Source organism: Schistocerca americana, chromosome 1 (assembly GCF_021461395.2).
Source record: "Schistocerca americana isolate TAMUIC-IGC-003095 chromosome 1, iqSchAmer2.1, whole genome shotgun sequence".
Lineage (NCBI taxonomy): Eukaryota > Metazoa > Arthropoda > Insecta > Orthoptera > Acrididae > Schistocerca > Schistocerca americana.
The window spans coordinates 255,727,491-255,747,379 of NC_060119.1; the positions used below are offsets into that span (position 1 = coordinate 255,727,491).

The 19,889-nt window shown below is 42.9% G+C and overlaps 1 pseudogene; it reads left to right on the top strand.

Moving 5' to 3' along the window:
• Nucleotides 1-555: 555 nt before the first annotated feature.
• On the top strand, nt 556-672 carry LOC124561601 (annotated as a pseudogene).
• The last annotated feature ends 19,217 nt before the right edge of the window (nt 673-19,889 follow it).

Consider the following 19,889-nt stretch of genomic DNA (forward strand, 5'->3'; position numbering starts at 1 on the left):
AATGGCTCTAAGCACTATGAGACTTAACATCTGAGATCATCAGTGCCCTAGACTTAGAACTACTTAAACCTAACTAACCTAAGGACATCACAAACATCCATGTGCGCGGCCGGATTCGAACCTGCGACCGAAGCAGCAGCGTGGTTCCAGACTGTAGCCCCTAGAACCGCTCGGCCAGAACGGCCGGCCGTGTGTTTGTGATTGTCGTGTCTGAGGTACGTGGGATGCAAAATACATGGACATGCAATTGCGCTGGGGAGAACAGAAATGAATACTGCATAAAGGCAAAGGGGAGTTATATACTTATAATAATAATTGTTACAGTTTCCCTAGCGATTAATTTTTTTCCCATTTACAATTAGATGTTCAACATAAGCTGCAAAATGATATATTCCGCCATTGATGTTAGTTGGAAATAAGAGGAGAAGCTGGAATGTAATATCTCAGAATTTTTTATATGAAAACTCTTAAATCTTTTTAAACAAAACGAACGTTATTAATGTTTCACATCTTTGTTCCTCACGTTTTCATATTTGTAGCACTCTGCCTCTGGAGGGCAACGGCCTTGCCGCAGTGGATACACCGGTTCCCGTGAGATCACTGAAGTTAAGCGCTGTCGGGCGTGGCCGGCACTTGGATGGGTGACCATCCAGCAGCCATGCGCTGTTGCCATTTTTCGGGGTGTACTCAGCCTCGTGATGCCAATTGACGAGCTACTCGACCGAATAGTAGCGGCTCTGGTCCAAGAAAACCATCATAACGACCAGGAGAGCGGTGTGCTGACCACATGCACCTCCTATCCGCATCCTAAACTGAGGATGACGCGGCGGTGGGATGGTCCCGATGGGCCTGAAGACGGAGTGCTGCCTCTGGAGGGCTCCGAATTGTGGCGTCGAATATGACCGTGTGTAAGGTAACTGTGTTGGTACGTGAGAAACAATGTGCTGTATTCGAGTTTGGAATTCGAAGAATTCGTCCACACATGGAGCATCGTCTCCTTCAGCACGACAATGCCTGACCTCACACTGGGTCTGCGACGTCTGCAACAATCCGATGCCTTGGGTTCACTGTCAGGTCATCCTCCATACAATCCCGATTTGGCCCCCATCCGACTTTCATCTGCTTTCAAAACTTAAAAAACACCCTCGAACATTTCACTTTGATAGTGATGAAGCGGTGCAGGCAGAGGTGAGGTTGTGACTCCGTCAACCATGTCAAACACTCCACAGTGACGGTATTAAGAAATTGGTCTCCTGTTGGGAGAAATATGTTCGTTGCCAGGGTGACTATGTTGAGAAATAAATATGCAGATATGAAAAATAAAGATGTAGAATGCTAATAATGTTTGTTTTATTTAAAAAGGTTAGAGAGTCTTTTCATGAAAAATTCGGAGGCACTACTTTTCAACACGCCATTGTAGAAGTGGCAATCAGAATATGGCGGCAAAAAGTTCCCTTATCGAACTGTGAACAAAAACCTCACGTGCACCAGAAGTAAGGCCAGAAAATATATCGAAAGCTTGGCTGCGAGCCAGATCCTTTATTCGGAGTTCCACCACAGCTCGTGCTTTCATGTAAAAGGAGCGCAGGAGCAAGAAATTCGCGTATAGATAAAGCTAAAAGCCACTATGGGATTAGACTGGACCCACTGAAAGTCAGCTGCATGTATTTAAAAGTCGCTAAACTTACTCAGTTACACATTTTGTGTATCATAGATCATTTACAAAATAACATAACAGTAAAATAGCCTCTTATCCGCCATACATGATCGAGTGTTACAACCACTACGACAATAATCTTAAAATTCTTTAGATATTTACGGCGTAGCACCTACAATAATTTGAGTTTTCCCTTTTCTATCTCCTGAAAAAGCTTCCACTGTAGCTTTTCCATCGACCGAGGAGTTTGTCACAAGGCTCGCTTCGGCAAGAGAGTGATTAAAAATAACCCTTTGACCGCCCAGATTTAGGATTTCAGTTGTTTCCATATACATCGCTATGGCAAACGCTGGGTTGCTTCCTTTGAAAAGGACACGGGCAATTTTCTTTTCCACCATTATACAGTATGAAATTGGGCTCCATGTCTAATGATCTCACTGACCATAGTACGTTGAACGTTACTTTCTACTGACAAAATTATCGTATCGTAAAACTAGATGTGAAAACCACTCCATATAATGCGAAAAATCTACTCTTCCGAGACAGACGGTGCTAGAGCCGAGAGTAAATGGAGACGCCGATTCACGATATGCCAGCTTTCAATGATTCGCGCGAGACACCAAGACGAAGTTTAACTGCCAGTGAGACGTGAGGAAAGAAAACGCCTCTTTGAAACTCCAGTCGTTGTGAGTTTCGCTGGATCTGCTGTCTCCGCAGAAACATTTCCATATGTCTGTCACAATTTAGTTTGCGACTTCAAAGTCTTCTCCTGTGCTGAAAGGACTCGGACGTCTCTGTTTCGCTACCAGAAACAGTATGCGCTGTAGGCGAACTTCTTTAACAAAAAGTTGTCTTTTTTTTCAAAATCACTTACAGGCGTAGAGGTCATCACTATTACCCCCTGCCCTATACCTTCGTGTGTAAGTACGTTACACGTTAGTAGGTGTTGAGGTGTTGCTGAGAAAACACCGCAGGGTGCAATATTTTACTTTCTGACAATGAGCAGGTGGTTATTCCTAGGGACTAAGACAAAAGAATATATTTTGCAGTATTTTACACTCTCTTTGCTAAAATGAACGTTTCTATTAGGCGAAGAAAGCTCATTATCTCTTGTCGCAATTCGTGATGTGAGTAGCTGCCAAGCTGCTCGTACTTAGCCGTCGCAGACGGAGTGAGTGTTCAGGATGAAAACTGTCACCAGCAAATTTTTCCGCGCTTACGTAAGATGTCAATTTTTCCGTGGACTGAAGAACCCAATTTTCGCCAGCCTAACCACAGCAGATGACAGACCTCTCATTTAAAAATCTCCTTTCTTTGAAGAACAATGTTCAAAAACCTCCGGGAGATGTCGCTTAGAATTGAAGAATTTGTTATATTTGGGTAGGGTGATGACCTTCGCAGTTTTTCACGCAATTTTAGCATTGTAAAATTTAAAGCATAAGAAGAAAAATTTGGCTTTAATGTCCTATCGACGATGAGACCATTAGGGACACGACTCAGTTCAATCGGAGGACTGGGGCGCGAGACTTACTGTTTTCGATAAACAATTTGCTGTATTTTTCGGCTTCTTATCACCAGGTAAAAACAGTCTGTGGCAACTATAGATAAAGTAACATGGGACAGGTAGAGATGTTATTTAATATCTAGTATTTAAAACTGTGCAACTGGTATTAAATGCATATTTCATACTAAAAGAAGTGTTGCATTTAAAATACTGTTTATAATGCAGAACTTATCTAGTTGTCTCATACTTGTAGACCTAATTTAAAAGATAGAGGAAAAAGATAATAGCCTTTGTCTATCGAAAATCTAACCTGTATGTCATATGCTTACTACTTTCTAGAATTTACAATAGTGTAAACTTCACTATGTGGATAATACCGATTCACTAAGTGGCACTATGATAATATTTCATCTTTCATTTCTAATATGAGACTTTGATAGTGGCACTGTCTACAGCTTTACCTAAGTTATGTAAATCTGAAATTACTTTTACAGACACCGTCTTACAACAGATTACTGACATAATTATGCGATTTTTTTGGTATACAGTTGTACAGTATATTCGCTTAGCTTATTGCACTTTCTTTGTTGGATGGGTTGTAAGTGGTGGAAGATACATGTTGGCCTCATGAGCAACGAGATAAGTGAGATTAAGATGACAGTGATCAGACTGGTGAGACTGTCATAATAGAACGCTATTTCCCTCGTGACACATGATAGATTTTCCTTCATTCGCAACATTGTTGCCGCTAGTATGAAGTCCATTTCGTATCAGTCGTAAATAGAAGTGAGGTCGTATTCGTTCTTTACTGTTTGCGCTGATGTGATTACGTTGCATCTATATCGTCTGTGAAACATCTATCCATGAGAGCTAAACTGTCCTTCACCTGAAGGTTGGTTTGAGTGGCACAGAGCGTTACTAGGCATGCCCATACTGGAGGTTATATGTCCTTGACTTCCAAAGATCTTTGAACTGACTTAATATACAGTTCTCGTGGGTAGTTACAGTATATTGTGGATTCCAAATCACGGCGTATCTTGGAATTTTTGACATTATCAAACACTGCTTTAGGTGAAAGAAGTCATAAGATACGGATAAAAATAGACATCAAACAGTACTCTGACACTCAACCACTGAGCCAAGCGTGGCTTCTACAAACAAAAACAATCATGAAAATCTCTGCAGATCTACTGAAGTTAATAAAAATTCCAGACCAGCACTAATTCACCAAAGTTTCGTTAAATTCACTTAATTTTCATACACGGTTTCACACACACGAACAGTTTTTAAAGTCATCGCGATCCCCATCAAGAAAATAAAGTTCTAGCATGCAATTGCTAAAAGATCAAAATTCAAAACTGTTGCGCATGCGGTAATAAAGTTTTCCGAATAGTGTCTCAAATCTTTAAAGACTCTGTCATATTACTTAACGCAAACATTACAAAACGATGTACATCGAAGTTGCTGTCTGTTGTTGTTGTTATTGTTATTATTGTGGTCCTCAGTCTGAAAGTTGGTCCCATGCAGCAAGCCTCTTCATCTCTGTATAATTTCTTCAACCTGCATCCCTTTGAACCAGCTTACTGTATTCATGTCTTGGTCTGCCTCTACAACTTTTGCGTCCTACACTTCCCTCCAATGCTAAATCAGTGATCTCTTGATGACTCAGAATAGGTTTCATCAACTGATGTCTTTTGAGTTTGTCTGTTGTAAATGATTTTGCGAAAGCCTGAGACTGTGAAAAGTTGTGTAAGTTATTCTCAATAAATACTCTTCATTGAAGAATGCATGTGATGTTTAAAATGTGAGAGACCACAAGGAAACTTAAAGTCAACAAAACAAAGCAGAACCTCACACGTAGAAAATATAACGTAAAAATGGCATAGTACAATACTCTCGAAAATGATGATCATTTTCCGAAACGCATCATGTACAATATGAATAAAAGAAAATCGTGACCGGTGGCAGAAAAGTTATTTATGAACAGGCACAACCGACACCTTATTTAGTCAAGCTGTGCCACAAACTTCTTCCCCTCGCCCCCCCCCCCCAATTATGTCCAGTACCTCTTCATTAGTCACATGATTTACTCTTCAGTATTCCTCTGTAGCGCCACATTTCAAAAGCTTTTATTCACTTGTTGTCTTAACCGTTTATTGTCCAAGTTTCACTTCCATAAAAGATTATACTCTAGGAAAATACCTTCAAAAAAAGCTTTGTAACACCTAAATCTATTTTCATTGTTAACAAATTTCTCTTCTTCAGAAAGGATTTTCTTGCCTTTCTATATTTTATGTCCTCTCTACTTCTGGCATCAACCGTTATTTTACAGCCGAAGTAACAAAACGCCTGGTATTTTAAGTGTCTCATTTCCTAATCTGTTTCCCTCACCATTAATTGATTGAATTCGACTACATTCTATAACCCTTTTCCAGCTTTTGTTAATGTTCACGTTATATCCCCCCTTAAACTGCTCTATTGCCATGTATTTTCTCATTTCACCAGCGCTGTCCAGTCACAAATAGGTGATCACCTATTAAAAACCTGATAATCTTCTTTTGTAACGTGGACTGCTGCGAGACTGGTCGGAAGAGTGTCAGTGAGATTGTGCAAGAGACCTAGCGATGGAAACTCCAACGCCGTGGACTGCTGCGCTACGTCGCTCGGTCGAGGATCCACTGTGCGAACAACCCGATAGAGGTGGTCTCATAGTTTATCGATTGGATTGATATCTGAGCAGTTTGGTGACCAGGTGACTATGGTAAACTCAACATGGTGTTCTTCGAACCCAGGGAATGCCCTCCGGCCTGGATCTTTCAGCAATTTTGGAGGTTGTTCGCTATGGCCACGTGTCTGATGGAGCATAAAACCTGATTAATCTGAAAAGGACACTTGTCGTCTTTCCGACGACGCCCAGTTGCGTTACCGGTGTGCAAATTCCAGTCTTTGTCGCCGATGAATACCAGTCAGCATGGGAGCATGACCAAGCACCAACTGCAAAGGGTCATACAGAGCAGCGTACGGTCGTTGAGTAGACGCTGTTCATAGCCTCTTGGTTCATCTGGGAATTCAGTTGCTCACTAGCTGCACGCCTATTCACCCTCACACATCTCTACAGCCGTCGTTCACCCCTGTCACCTGTGATCCGTGGCGCACCGCAGTCGTCTTGGTGCCAGTTTTGGATGGCGCCATTTTGCCATGCACATACGAATAGTTTACGAACTTAGCTGTTTCGGAAATACTTCTGCGCTATGCCATTTTGGACGTCAGATAAATCACTCTTTCTCCGCGTTGCGATAACGACTGCATTGTTCTTCGTCGACACGTTTGATATACACTCCACTGCTAGTGCTGCCCATGTCGCCTGTGAGTAGTGATTGTACGTTGACGTCGAACATAGCCTGTGGTCTCATTAATGTCACTGGAGTGTGTATATTTTCAATCTACTCTTCCAGAACATGGCCTTTGAACAACAGCATTTTAACATAAAATGGCTAAAAACTGTAGTTCAGTAACAATACTCATCAGCGCCTCATAATTTTCGTCATTCTCCGTCCTTCATAATCATGATTCAATCTTTTTCTGCAAGTAGTATTATAGGAGTTGAAGTTGAGTAAATTAATCACACTTTGCAAAACGTTCAAATGAGGTAAAAGAAACCTCCTAATTCTAATACTTAATACAGTTTTTCATCCTCTTGCCACTAGTGAGTGAAAACTTCGCTATAATACACGTTGTCCATTATTACATTAAGTATATTTATGATTTTAAAAATTTGATTAACGGAATAAGCAGTGGCACAAAATCGTGGGCAAACATTATACACGCGATCGGTCATCGTCTGCTGAATCCTATTCAGTGCTTTTTCCTCCGCACAATCCTGTTGTAAATGGGATTCTGACATCCCACACTCATTTGATCTGACTCACAGCAGGCTGTCGATCGCCCCACACGGCTCTGCGGGGACAACATCATGTACGTTATCAAACACTTGTGGTCAATATGTAGGGAGCCGCACGGGATTAGCCGAGCGGTCTAAGGCTCTGCAGTCATGGACTGTGCGGCTGGTCCCGGCGGAGGTTCGAATCCTCCCTCGGGCGTGGGTGTGTGTGTTTGTCCTTAGGATAATTTAGGTTAAGTAGTGTGTAAGCTTAGGGACTGATGACCTTAGCAGTTAAGTCCCATAAGATTTCACACACACACGATATGTAGGGCGGTTTATGCATGTGGAAACATTGCCACTGTGACACTGAAAATCCACCCCAGATAGTTTGGAAGTCGTAGATACTAATTCTGGTGTCATCTGCTAAATGCTAAGACCCATACATCTTGCATCGATCATTATTCCACTGTTGGAGTCCCTCACTTCCGAGAAGGAATGCCATCTGTTTTCTCAGGATATGTGGCCTGAGAAAATGTAGGACGTTGTTGGATGCCAATGAAGGAAGGTTGGTTATTGAAACTTCCTGACAGATTAAAACTGTGTGCCGGACCGAGACTCGAACTCGGCACCTTTGCCTTTGGCTGGCAAGTGCTCTACCAGCTGAGCTACCGAAGCACGATTCACGCCCCGTCCTCACAGCTTTACTTCTGCCAGTACCTCGTCTTCTACCTTCCAAACTTTACAGAAGCTCTCCTGCGAACCTTGCAGAACTAGCACTTCAGAAAGAAAGCTTCTGTTAAGTTTGGAAGGTAGGAGACGAGGTACTGGCAGAAGTAAAGCTGTGAGAACGGGGCGTGAGTCGTGCTTGGGTAGCTCAGTGGTAGAGCACTTGCCAGCCAAAGGCAAAGGTCCCGAGTTCGAGTCTCGGTCCGGCACACTGTTTTAATCTTCCAAGAAGTTTCATATCAGCGCACACTCCGCTGCAGAGTGAAAATCTCATACTAGTTTGATTATTACTCAGTTTATGATTCAGTATGCATCTCATAGCTGTGGCCTCAGCGATTGGCAATGGCGACGTAGGCTGTAGCGGTATCTGCTGTCATCAGTGGCAGAGTCAAGCAGCCGGAGGTCACTGCGTCGGCGAAAGCATTGGCCGGCGACTCGCGGTCTGGCGGGTTGCCCACATACCAAACCCCAGGCGCTTCCCATGCAGCAAATCGCTGCAAAGAATGAGTGACCACGGTGTGTGTGTGTGTGTGTGTGTGTGTGTGTGTGTGTGTGTGTGCGTGTGTGTAATTTATTCACACGCTACGCTGAGAGTGCTCAATCCGTCTCTGGTCACTGCCTTCATTGTCCCACCAGATTGACGACAGTGTTGGATGCTGAGAAATCTGACGTAATGTATGCTGATCCTGACCTGCTGGTTAGGCGAGCCCGCTGGTCTCTACGAAACTGAAGTACCAGAGTAGCTCATGCCTCGAAATATGATAGTGTTAGTGGACCACTTGGCGACCCATCAGTGGCAGCTGCAGTCCTGGACTGTGGTTAAGAAACTGTTGTCATCTCGCTTGGCAGTGAGACTATAATATGCCAGTGTGACAATACTGGAATAATCGTACACAAGATGTTGCAATACAATAATCAGAGAATGACAAGGATGCCATCTCCCCTTGTGATTGAGTGCCACTAAACTAAATGGTCCGCGTATTTATATCGGATTGTGGAGAGGCTTTGCTGTGAGACGTCATACGTAATTACCGAATCAAACCAATTTATTACGAGTGGTCAGCAGTCTCTGGCTCCACGAGGTTATCTTAATGGATTTTTTTCTGTGCCGTAAACACTCCATCATATCAATAATAGGCGTTGTTGCATCCTATCTTGTGCACATTACTTAATATTATGAGGACAACGAAAGAACTTCACCGGCCGCTGTGGCCGAGCGGTTCTAGGCGATTCAGTCCGGTACCACGCTGTTGCTATGGTCGCAGGTTCGAATCCTGCCTCGGGCATGGATGCGTGTTATATCCTTAGGTTGGTTAGGCTTAAGTAGTTGTAAGTCTGGGGGACTGATGACTTGAGATGTTAAGTCCCATAGTGCTTAGAGCCATTTGAATCATTTGAAAGCACTTAGGTGTGCACTTGTCTTACACTTTTCCGCCGAGCTAGCTCGCTCTCACGCAAGGAAGCGTCAATGTCGCACACTTGGTAACTGACTTAGTCCAAACGTTTACACCTTGCGCTGGCCTCTGTTGGCACAGTCCTATGCTGAAGGAGTTTGGGCTGTGGGGGTTTTTACTCTACAATTCCTAACACAACATTAAAAGTCGGTTAGCTCTCGACGTGTTGCCAAGTTCAGTACATAGTTTTCTGCAACAGAATACTCAGATCTCGTGTCTATACTTGTTCCTCATGCGTGAAAAACCACAACAAAATCCAAGGTACGAGAAATATCCGTATTTGAAACAACACTTCCTGTGACTTTACGCCTTGTCATCCAGTTACCTTCTCGTGGTGGCTGCCCTCCAATATTTCCACTGCACACATCAGCGACAGATCAGGCACTGAGTACCTGATGGTCTACTCGCGTCTACACACCCTGTGTACGTGTTATGTATGGTATCGTTCAGAGATCGCGGTGCCACTGAAAAGTCTGCAACGCGAATCGATACCACAGACATTAGCGAGACAGTCCACCAGTTCAAGACCGCAACTGCATCAGTCAACATTATAGTGAACGGTCAGTGAGTTGTTAAAGCCTCATATGAACTTGTACTGTTTTATACGTCGACGACTGTACTTCAAGAGAACAGTTCATTAAGGTGTGCATAAAGTGATGTTCTCATAATCAATGACAGTTGTAAATTATCCAGTATACCTGTGACAAAGAAGTATGTCAAAGTTAAGCCAATATTTTATTCATTAATGTAATGAAGTGAACTAATATTTCATGAGTTAGAGTTTATGTGTCAACTCACTGAGAAATCAAAGAACCCACAGTTATGGCCGGACAAAAGTAGTTTCGTTGGGTCATAACGTAATATTACAAACTATTCACGAAGTAGTAATCCAGAAATGACATTTAATTTAGAATACTTATTTCGTCTCAAATTCTCAATTCGTGCTATATGTTGGTGATTATGAGACTGAAATTTCCGATTTGTCAGGAAACAACAGCCAAAAGGTTTTTGTCGGCTGTCAGCAGATGGAGGACTCCTATATAGACAGTTCGGTACGAAGCCTAACCCAAAACACACTTCAGGATTAGCTGTCGCGTTGATTCACGTCAGCAGGACACCGACTGTCGTTCGTCACCGGATGAGTGTGCTGCCACGCCTACTTTCGTGCGTGAAGGCAATTTGCTTTATGCAGGACTGGTACCGAGTGCCAAGCCGTGTAAGACCGTAATGGGACTGTCAATTATGGTTTTCCTTTCTCATTACTGTAACTGTACGTTAGGCCAATTTTTTGAGCTTAGTACGTACTTGGAATGGTGGAAGCACAGATATTGCCTCTGACAGACGTCTGTGTTTTCGACGATGCAAATTTATTCAATATTTTACACATATACAAAGTGCGAGGTGATTAAGATTCTGGGTAGTGGGTTCAAATTCCAGTGCCACTACGCTGATTTAGGTTTGTCGTGATTTCCATAATTAGGTTCTAGCAAATTTCGGGATAGTTTTTTCGATAAGTTAATCGGAATTTTCTTCCTTTCCCTTCTCCTTGGAGGAATCATCTTGTTCTGTAGCAGACTAGCGTTACATTGACTGTCAGTTTCTTTCACACCTGAAAACTACTGTCTGAAATGCACTGCAATAAATACATAGACAAGGCGTAGCAGTCAGGCGTAGCAGAACTTCTCAGCTGAAGTCACTTCCATAGCAATAAATAGCTTTAAAAAATAAACACACAAACTATGAGAAACGAGAATACCTAGTAACAGTAGTAAGAAATTTATCTAATCTCTCAGTTTCTACAGGTCCCTCTAGTACCATACAAGTTATTCCCTGATGTCTTAACATATGTCCAATCATCCTGTACCTTCTTCTTGTCAGGGTTTTTCGTATGTTCTTTTCCTCATCAGTTCTGCGAAGAACCCCCTCATTCCTAACCTTATCAATCAACCCAGTTTTCAACATTCTTCTGTAGGACCACAGCCCGATACTAGTAGACTTCTCTTGGCATGGATTGGCCTTTTTGCCAGTACTAGTCTGCTTTTGATGGTCTCCTTGCATCGACCGTCATGGTTTACTTTGTTACCTGGGTAGCAGAATTCCTTAAATTCGTCTACCTCCTAATCCTCAACTCTAATGTTAAGTTTCTCGCTGTTCTCATTTCAGCTACTTCTCATTACTTTCGTCTTTCTTCGATTTACTCTCAATCTATATTATGTACTCATTAGATCGTTTATCCCATTCAGCAGATCATCTAATTCGTCTTTCACTCAGGATAGCAATATCATCAGTGAATATATCATTGATGTCCTTTCACCTTGAATTTTATTTCTACTGCTGAACCTTCTTTTCATTTACATCTTTGCTTCTTCGATGTATAGACTGAAAAGTCGATGCGAAAGACTGCACACCTGCAACCCACACTTACAATCTTTTTAATCTGAGAACTTTGTTCTTGGTCTTCCAGTCTTATTGTTCCCTCTCGGTTGTTGTAAATGTTGTGTCTTACCCTTCTTTCTCCACATCGTACCACTATTTTTCTCAAAATTTATGACATCTTGCACCATTTTACATTATCGAACGCTTTTTCCAGGTCGACAAATCCAGTGAACGCTGCCAGATGTGTGTGTCTAAAGATTCGTTGTGCACCAGTCTTTCTGCTGTTTCAGATTAATGACTGTCAATGTACTTCGTATTAGATTAGCTAATGAAAACACTCTGGACAATTTTCTTAAGCCTTACGTGACCAGTCACTCAGGTGAACAGATATGGTCAATAACGGTAATATACCAGTTCACATCACTTAACATTATGAGAGTCCCTAGAGTTTACATCTATAGTTCTTTAATTTATTCCGTAGCAAATTTAAACAAAAACTCATACTATCAAAGAATGTTCGTTTGCACAATACAAGAAATAACGCTATGATAGATGTACCAAACCCACCAATTTCTCACACACGCTATTTGCACGAACATATGAGGCTGAAATTCTTCAAAAAAATTGCCAAAAACAGCTCACTTGATTGCCTTAGGTATGTTTAAAGAAGTTTTTAAAACTTTGCTAAAAGAGCAAGGATTTTTACACACTTGATTTATTCGTGGAGAGTGATTTTCAAAAATTGTGCTTTAAGTAGCTGTACATTTTAGTAAATTGTTTCCAACAATCATACGATTGGAACTATAAGAAATCTAAATTTCATAACTGGGATTCACAGTCATCAAAATTTTTTTTAAAGACATCATGTTTACGCCAGTGACTGTTAAAATTTTTATTTCAGCTATTGCGATTTCGGCCTTTGGCCATTATCAAGTGCAGATGAAATACAAAATGTTTATCAAATATTTTACAAAAATGTCAGAATACACAACGTTTTTTTGTAAAATATTTTATAAACATTTAGTATTTCATCTGCACTTGATAATGGCCTAAGGCCGAAATTGCAATAGTGGAAATAAAAAGATTAACAGTCACTGGCGTAAACATGATGCCTTTCAAAAAATATAAGAAATCTATTCGCAGCTGCGAATGTGGACAACCGTCAGCTGTGTAACGGAATAACAACAATGAAAATTTGTGCCGGACCGTAACTCGAACCCAGATTACACGCTTATGTCGAGGGTCGCCTTACCATTGTATCATCCGAGCGCGCTTCATAGCCAGACCCAAAATCCATACGTCGTCAACCATGTGTCAAAAACCTGTACTTTTACATTTATTGTGTATATTCCTGTACAGGGGACACTGGAACTCGCTTGCCCATTGTCGGTGGAGAAATACGCTACTGACCATTAAAATTGCTACACCAAGAAGAAATGCAGATGATAAACGAGTATTCATTGGACAAATATATTATACTAGAACTGACATATGATTACATTTTCACGCAATTTTAGTGCATAGATCCCGAGAAATCAGTACCCAGAACAACCACCTATGGCCGTAATAACGGCCTTGATACGTCTGGGCATTGAGCCAAACAGAGCTTGGATGGCGTGTACAGGTACAGCTGCCCATGAAGCTTCAACACGATACCACAGTTCACCACAGTTCATCAAGAGTAGTGACTGGCGTATTGTGACGAGCCAGTTGCTCGGCCACCATTGACCAGGCGTTTTCAGTTGGTGAGAGATCTGGAGAATGTGCTGGCTAGGGAAGCAGTCAAACATTTTCTGTATCCAGAAAGGCCCATACAGGAACTGCAACATGCGGTCGTGCATTATCCTGCTGATATGAAGGATTTCGCAGGGATCGAATGAAGGGTAGAGCCACGGCTCGTAACACATCTGAAATGTAGCGCCCACTGTTCAAAGTGCCGTCAATGCGAACAAGAGGTGACCGAGGCGTGTAACCAATGGCACCCCATACCATCACGCCGGGTGATATGCCAGTATGGTGATGACAAATACACGCTTCCAATGTGCGTTCACCGCGATGTCGCCAAACATGGATGCGACCATCATGTTGCTGTAAACAGAACCTGGATTCATCCGAAAAAATGACTTTTTACTATCCGTACACCCAGGTTCGTCGTTGACTACACCATCGCAGGCGCTCCTGTTTGTGATGCAGCGTCAAGGGTAACCGCAGCCATGGTCTCCGAGCTGATAGTCCATGCTGAGCAATGTCGCGATTGGCTACAATCCGACCTTTATCAAAGTCGGAAACATGATGGTACGCATTTCTCCTCCTTACACGAGGCATCATAACAACGTTTCACCAGGCAATGCCGGTCAACTGCTGTTTGTGTATGAGAAATCGATTGGACTCTTTCCTCATGTCAGCACGTTGTAGGTGTCGCCACCGGCTCCAACCTTGTGTGAATACTCTGAACGGCTAATCATTTGCATATCACAGCATCTTCTTCCTGTCGGTTAAATTTCTCGTCTGCAGCACGTCATCTTCGTGGTGTAGGAATTTTAATCGCCAGTAGTGAACAATGTTGCATGTCCGAAGGAACTTTGCATCGTACATCTGTACAACATTGATACTGCAATATCAAATTAGAGTTACGCGTTTATATGGCTGTAAGTAATTATAATATACTGAAGAGCCAAAGAAGCTGTATCGCTTAGGGCACCCGCAAACACGTAGTGGTGGTTCAAATGGCTCTGAGCACTATGGGACTCAACGTCTGAGGTCATCAGTCCCCTAGAACTTAGAACTACTTATACCTAAGTAACCTAAGGACATCGCACACATCCATGCGCGGGGCAGGATTCGAGCCTGCGACCGTAGCGGTCACGCGGTTCCAGACTGTAGCGCCTAGAACCGCTCGACCACGCCGGCCGGTCACGTAGTAGTGTCGCAACACGATGTGGTATAGAATAATGTCTGAAATAGTGCTGGAGGTAATTGAGACCATGAATCCTACAGGGCTGTCCATAAATCCCTAAGAATAGGGGAGGGTGGAGATCTCTCCTGAACAGGACGTTGCAAGATATGCTCAATAATGTTGATGTCTGGGGAGTTCGGTGGACAGAAGAAGTGTTTAAACTCAGACGTGCGTTCCTGGAACCACCCTGTATCAATTGCGGACGTGTGGGTTGTCGCTTTGTCCTAATGGATTTGCCCAAGTCCGTCGGAATGCACAATGGGCGTGACTGGATGCAGGTGATCAGACGGCATTCTTACGTACGTGTCACCTGTCAGAGTCGTATATAGACGTGTCAGGGACCCATACCACTCGAAATGCACACGCCCCACACCATTACAGAACCTCCACCAGCTTGAACAGCCCCTGCTGACTTGCAGGATCTGTTGATTCATGAGGTTGTCTCCATAACCGTACAAGTCCATCCGCTCGATACAATTTGAAACGGGACTAGTCCAACCACGCAACATGTTTCCAGCCATCAACAGTCCAATGTTGAAGCTGACGGGCCCGGGCTAGGCGTAAGGCTTTGTGTCGAGCAGTCATAAAGATACACCAGAGGGCCTTCGGCTCCGAAAGCCCATATCGATGATGTTTCGTTGAATGTTTCGCACGCTAACACTTGTTGGTGGTCCAACACTGAAATTTGCGGAAGGGTTGCACTTCCGTCACGTTGAAAGATTCTCTTCAGTCTTCGTTGGTCCCGTTCTTGCTTGATCTTTTTCCGGCCGCGGCGATGTTGGAGATTTGTCGTTTTACCGAATTCCTTATATTCACGGTACACTCGTGAAATGTTCGTACGGGAAAATCCCCACTTCATCGCTACCTCGGAGATGCTGTCCCCCATCGCTCGTACGCCGACTATAATACCACGTTCAAACTCACTTCAATCTTGATAACCTGCCATTGTAGCAGCAGCAACCGATGTAACAATTGCCCTTACATAGGTGTTACCGACCGTAGCGCCGTATTCTGCCTGTTTACGTATGTCTGTATTTGAATACGCACGCCTATACCACTTTCTTTGGCGCTTCAGCGTAGTTTCAATGCTTAAATAGCCATAAGTAATTGTAAGCTCTAAGACCAGGCGATTAATGTGTAAATGTCTGCACAGTAATATAGTTATTAATATCAACTGTAATACACATACACACACACACACACACACACACACACACACACAAATATATATGAATTTGGCCAGCTATGGACAGCATACAACTTAAGACTTATGGTGTTTATTTTTCTTCCGTTCTTCCCAATACTTCTTCATTTTCTCGCCAACTGCTAGTCTCTGCTCATCTGTCCACACTCTCTTGGGTCGAGGTTTTGGCTCATCTTCTTCATAGTTTGCGTTTTCTGTAAGTAGCCTAAAGTGATTCCTGTCACCTATTATTTCTTCTGTAACACCTATTTTGTTGGCGTCTTTCTTTACTGCTTCTATCCATCCTACAGTTTTTTTCAGCTTACTAACGTAATTAAAAATTTTCTTTTTAATCCGTGTTTCATCCATTCTTTTTAAATGTCCATAACATTTTAGCCGTCCCTTCCTCATTGTATCTGTGATCTTTTCTGTATATTTGTATAGGTCTTCATTTCTCCTTTTAATCCACCTATTTTCCTTGTTTTTCTCAGGACCTTGAATTTTTCTTAGTATTTTTCTCTCTCTTTATTCTAGTTCTCTTAATTCACCTTTCTTATTCCGTGTTAGGCACTCTGATCCATACATTGCTTGTGTACTAATAACTGAATTATAATGTTTAATCTTCGCTTGTATGGATATTGATTTCTTATTGTAGTAGTTTTGTGTAAATTTGTATGTGAATTCTAACTTTTTTATTCTTTCTTTATTTTTTGTGTTATCCAGTCCATTGGCTTGGATCCACTCCCCCAGGTATTTGAATCTATCAACTCTATTTAATTTTTCCATACGTTGTTTTCATAAACTTTTCTGTATTATGTTTGTGTTCTATATACTCGGTTTTGTCATAGGATATTTTTAGCCCAGTATTTTCAGCAATCTCGTGTAATAGATCAAGCATATATATATATATATATATATATATATATATATATATATATATATATATATAAGATTGTACTCTACTCATCCTACTTTTTATGTATTCATAAAGCTGTTTTATTAACTGTAACTGACACGTTAGCAAATCTAATTGAATAGAAACGTACTGAACGGCTGATAATAAACACTCTAAATATACGTAGTGAAAACGTTAGTAGCTCCGCATCGTGAAACTGAACGAAAACGAATGATAAGCAAAATGAGACAGAGGGCTGTGAGATGGCAGGGTAACGTACGGCGTACTTGTTGCGCCCTGCTGTGGGCGGTGCACGTCTGCCACGTCAGCACGTGTGGCGTGGGCGGGTCCTGACCTCGCCTCGCTCCGCTCCGCAGTCGATAGGGACGCAGGTCAACACTCCCCACACCTCAGCGCGGCCGCTGTTTTGCAAGTCTAGTTGCGGCCGGCCGGCAGCATTCAAAGGGCTTTGCTGGCACAATACCCTGGCCCCGCCCGGCCCAGAGGTTTGTTGGCTTTGGCTAACTTATGCAGCAATGTTTGCTGGTCGATCCCAGGTGCTGAAGAAGCCCGTAGACACTGTCGCACTTCATTAATTTATTTAGCATCTGTTTCTCTTACACGATCCCTTGTACAGTATGAACTATGGAGACAGGAACTATAGACAAGTAAATGAATATACGAAAAGAATAATAAATGGTTCAAATGGCTCTGAGCACTATGAGACTTAACTTCTAAGGTCATCAGTTGCCTAGAACTTAGAACTACTTAAACCTAACTAACCTAAGGACATCACACACATCCATGCCCGAAGCAGGATTCGAACCTGCGACCGTAGCGGTCGCGCGGTTCCAGACTGTAGTGCCTAGAACCGCTCGGCCACCCCGGCCGGCGAAACGAATAATATCTAAACGCACAATAGATTGATTTGGTTATTCTAGGGTATCTTCGAAAGCACGTAAGGGGCAGCCCTTGGAGATATGTGGTGCCATCTACACCGCCTTACTGCTGTCACGGTTTGGAGAATTTAGCCATCCTCAATTGTTGAGAATTAACGCAGTTCTGCCTGGCCCTGCTCAGGCAGCGATCCAGGGTTGGGTTCGCCGGACGTCGACGCAACTTTGAACGTCACAACCTCTCAAAGATACCTGGTGTATCTCGAAGACATCCTGTTGTCGTTAGAATCCTGCTCATTAGGTCTTCCGGGAATGTAACACATGTTTCATGCACTAGGCACTTCAGATACACCCACAGGCGAAAATCGATTGGGGTGTTCATACGAGTGGCCCACCGCGAACAATCCAGCGGCCGGGAAAGGTTGACTGTAGATGTGCCCTCACTTGTCTGCTGAAATGCGCGAGGGCACTGTCGTGCTGAAATCAAAAGCGGCGACAAATAGATATGGGAACATCACTCAGCATCCCTGCTAGTGTATCTCGCAGAAATACGAGATACGCGCGACCATTAAGTCAGTCCGGGAGAATATACGGTCCAGTTAAACAGACTATGCCAACCTACATGTTAAGGGTAAATTTGCGTCGTGAGGCATGCGTACAAGTAGCATGTGGGTTCACATGCGCCCACGTTTCGAGACTGTCAACGTTCACCACATCCTTGAGTGAGAACGCAGCCTCATCGGCGAAGAGAACAACAGCTACGAAGCTTTGGTCTGCAACAGAATTTCGAGCATCTTGAACCATTTGACATTCACGAGCGCTTTTTTCATATCAATAAATCCTTCGAACGCGTCTTGATTTTGTATCAGCCGTGCCTCCGTTATCAAGCGCAACGACTGAACTGCTCCTCTCGTGTCTTAACCTTTCCTAAAGCCAAACTGATCTTCATCTAACAGAGCTTCGATTTTCTTTTCCATCCTTCTGTATATTATTCTTGTCAGCAACTTGGATGCATAAGCTGCTAAGCAGATTGCACGATAATTCTGGCACTTGTCAGCTCTTGCACTCTTCGGAATTGTGTGGATGACGTTTTTTCGGAAGTCTATTGATATGTCGCCAGTCTCATAGATTCTACACACCAATGTGAATAGTCGTTTTGTTGCCTCTTCCCACAATGATATTAGAAATTCTGATGGAATGTAATCTATCCCTTCTGCCTTATTTCATGCTAATCTTCCAAAGATCTTTTAAATTGTGATTGTAATGGTGGATCACCTATAACTTCCCTATCGACTCCTGTTTCTTCTTCTATCAGATCATCAGACAAATCCTCCGGCTCTCTGAGGCCTTCAATGCACTCTTTTCACCACGCAAACTTTTGCTTATTATACGTAGTTTCCCGCTTGCAATGCATGAACGCGTTGGAAATGGAACGGATGCAGTACTTCGTCGTGTACAAAACGCCAGACGGTAGATTGGAGGACATGAGTGGCGCGGGATACACCTCGCTTACTTGTTGACGGGGTACGTTGCACCCTTTCGAGAACACTTTCTTCCGTCGCAACTGTTCCTGTTATTTCTTTGCGCCGTGCATCCAACTTGTGCACATGAAGCGAGCCGGTTTCACATGATCGGCGATGCAAAGTGGCGAATGATGTGTGGCACAGCACCCTTCTATCGGAATGTTTTGCACGATATAATCACACGGCTTTCGTCCACTGCAGCTGGCCGCGCCATAAATCAACTGCATCTTAGCCATTTTGCCGTAGGTGTAGCTATCCATGTTACTCCCAACGTTTCCACTGCGTGAATGACGACGGTCTGCGTGCGCTCCGCCTGTGTTTCTATAGCAACGCCCTCTCTTGAGCGCAGCGCCCCCTCACTACGTTTGCGACCTCCGGTTCCTATCTGATTACTGATCATTGTTGTATGCTCAGTTTGTAAACGTTTCTTAATCACCCTTTACATTGCTTTAGCATAAGTTACACGATTAATAACGTACAGATGTTACACTCACAATTATCAATGTTTCACTTACAAGGGGAGGCCGCCAATTGTGAAATTCAGATTCGATTCATACTGCGCATAATAAAAGCTCATGGCCAGAGGTGTAATGTGGCAAAGCACCAAGATGCACTTCTCAGCCGTTGTCGATAAAATCGACAGTTAAAAGAAACCGTTGTGGTGAAACACTCTCTACGGGTAACAATGTTCTACAGCGTCGTGGCGCAGCGGTAAGCGCTCGGGTTCATAATCTGAAAGTCGCCGGATCGAATCTCGCGCCATGCAGTATTTTTTATTATTAGTTTTTTGTAATTCATATATATATATATATATATATATATATATATATATATAT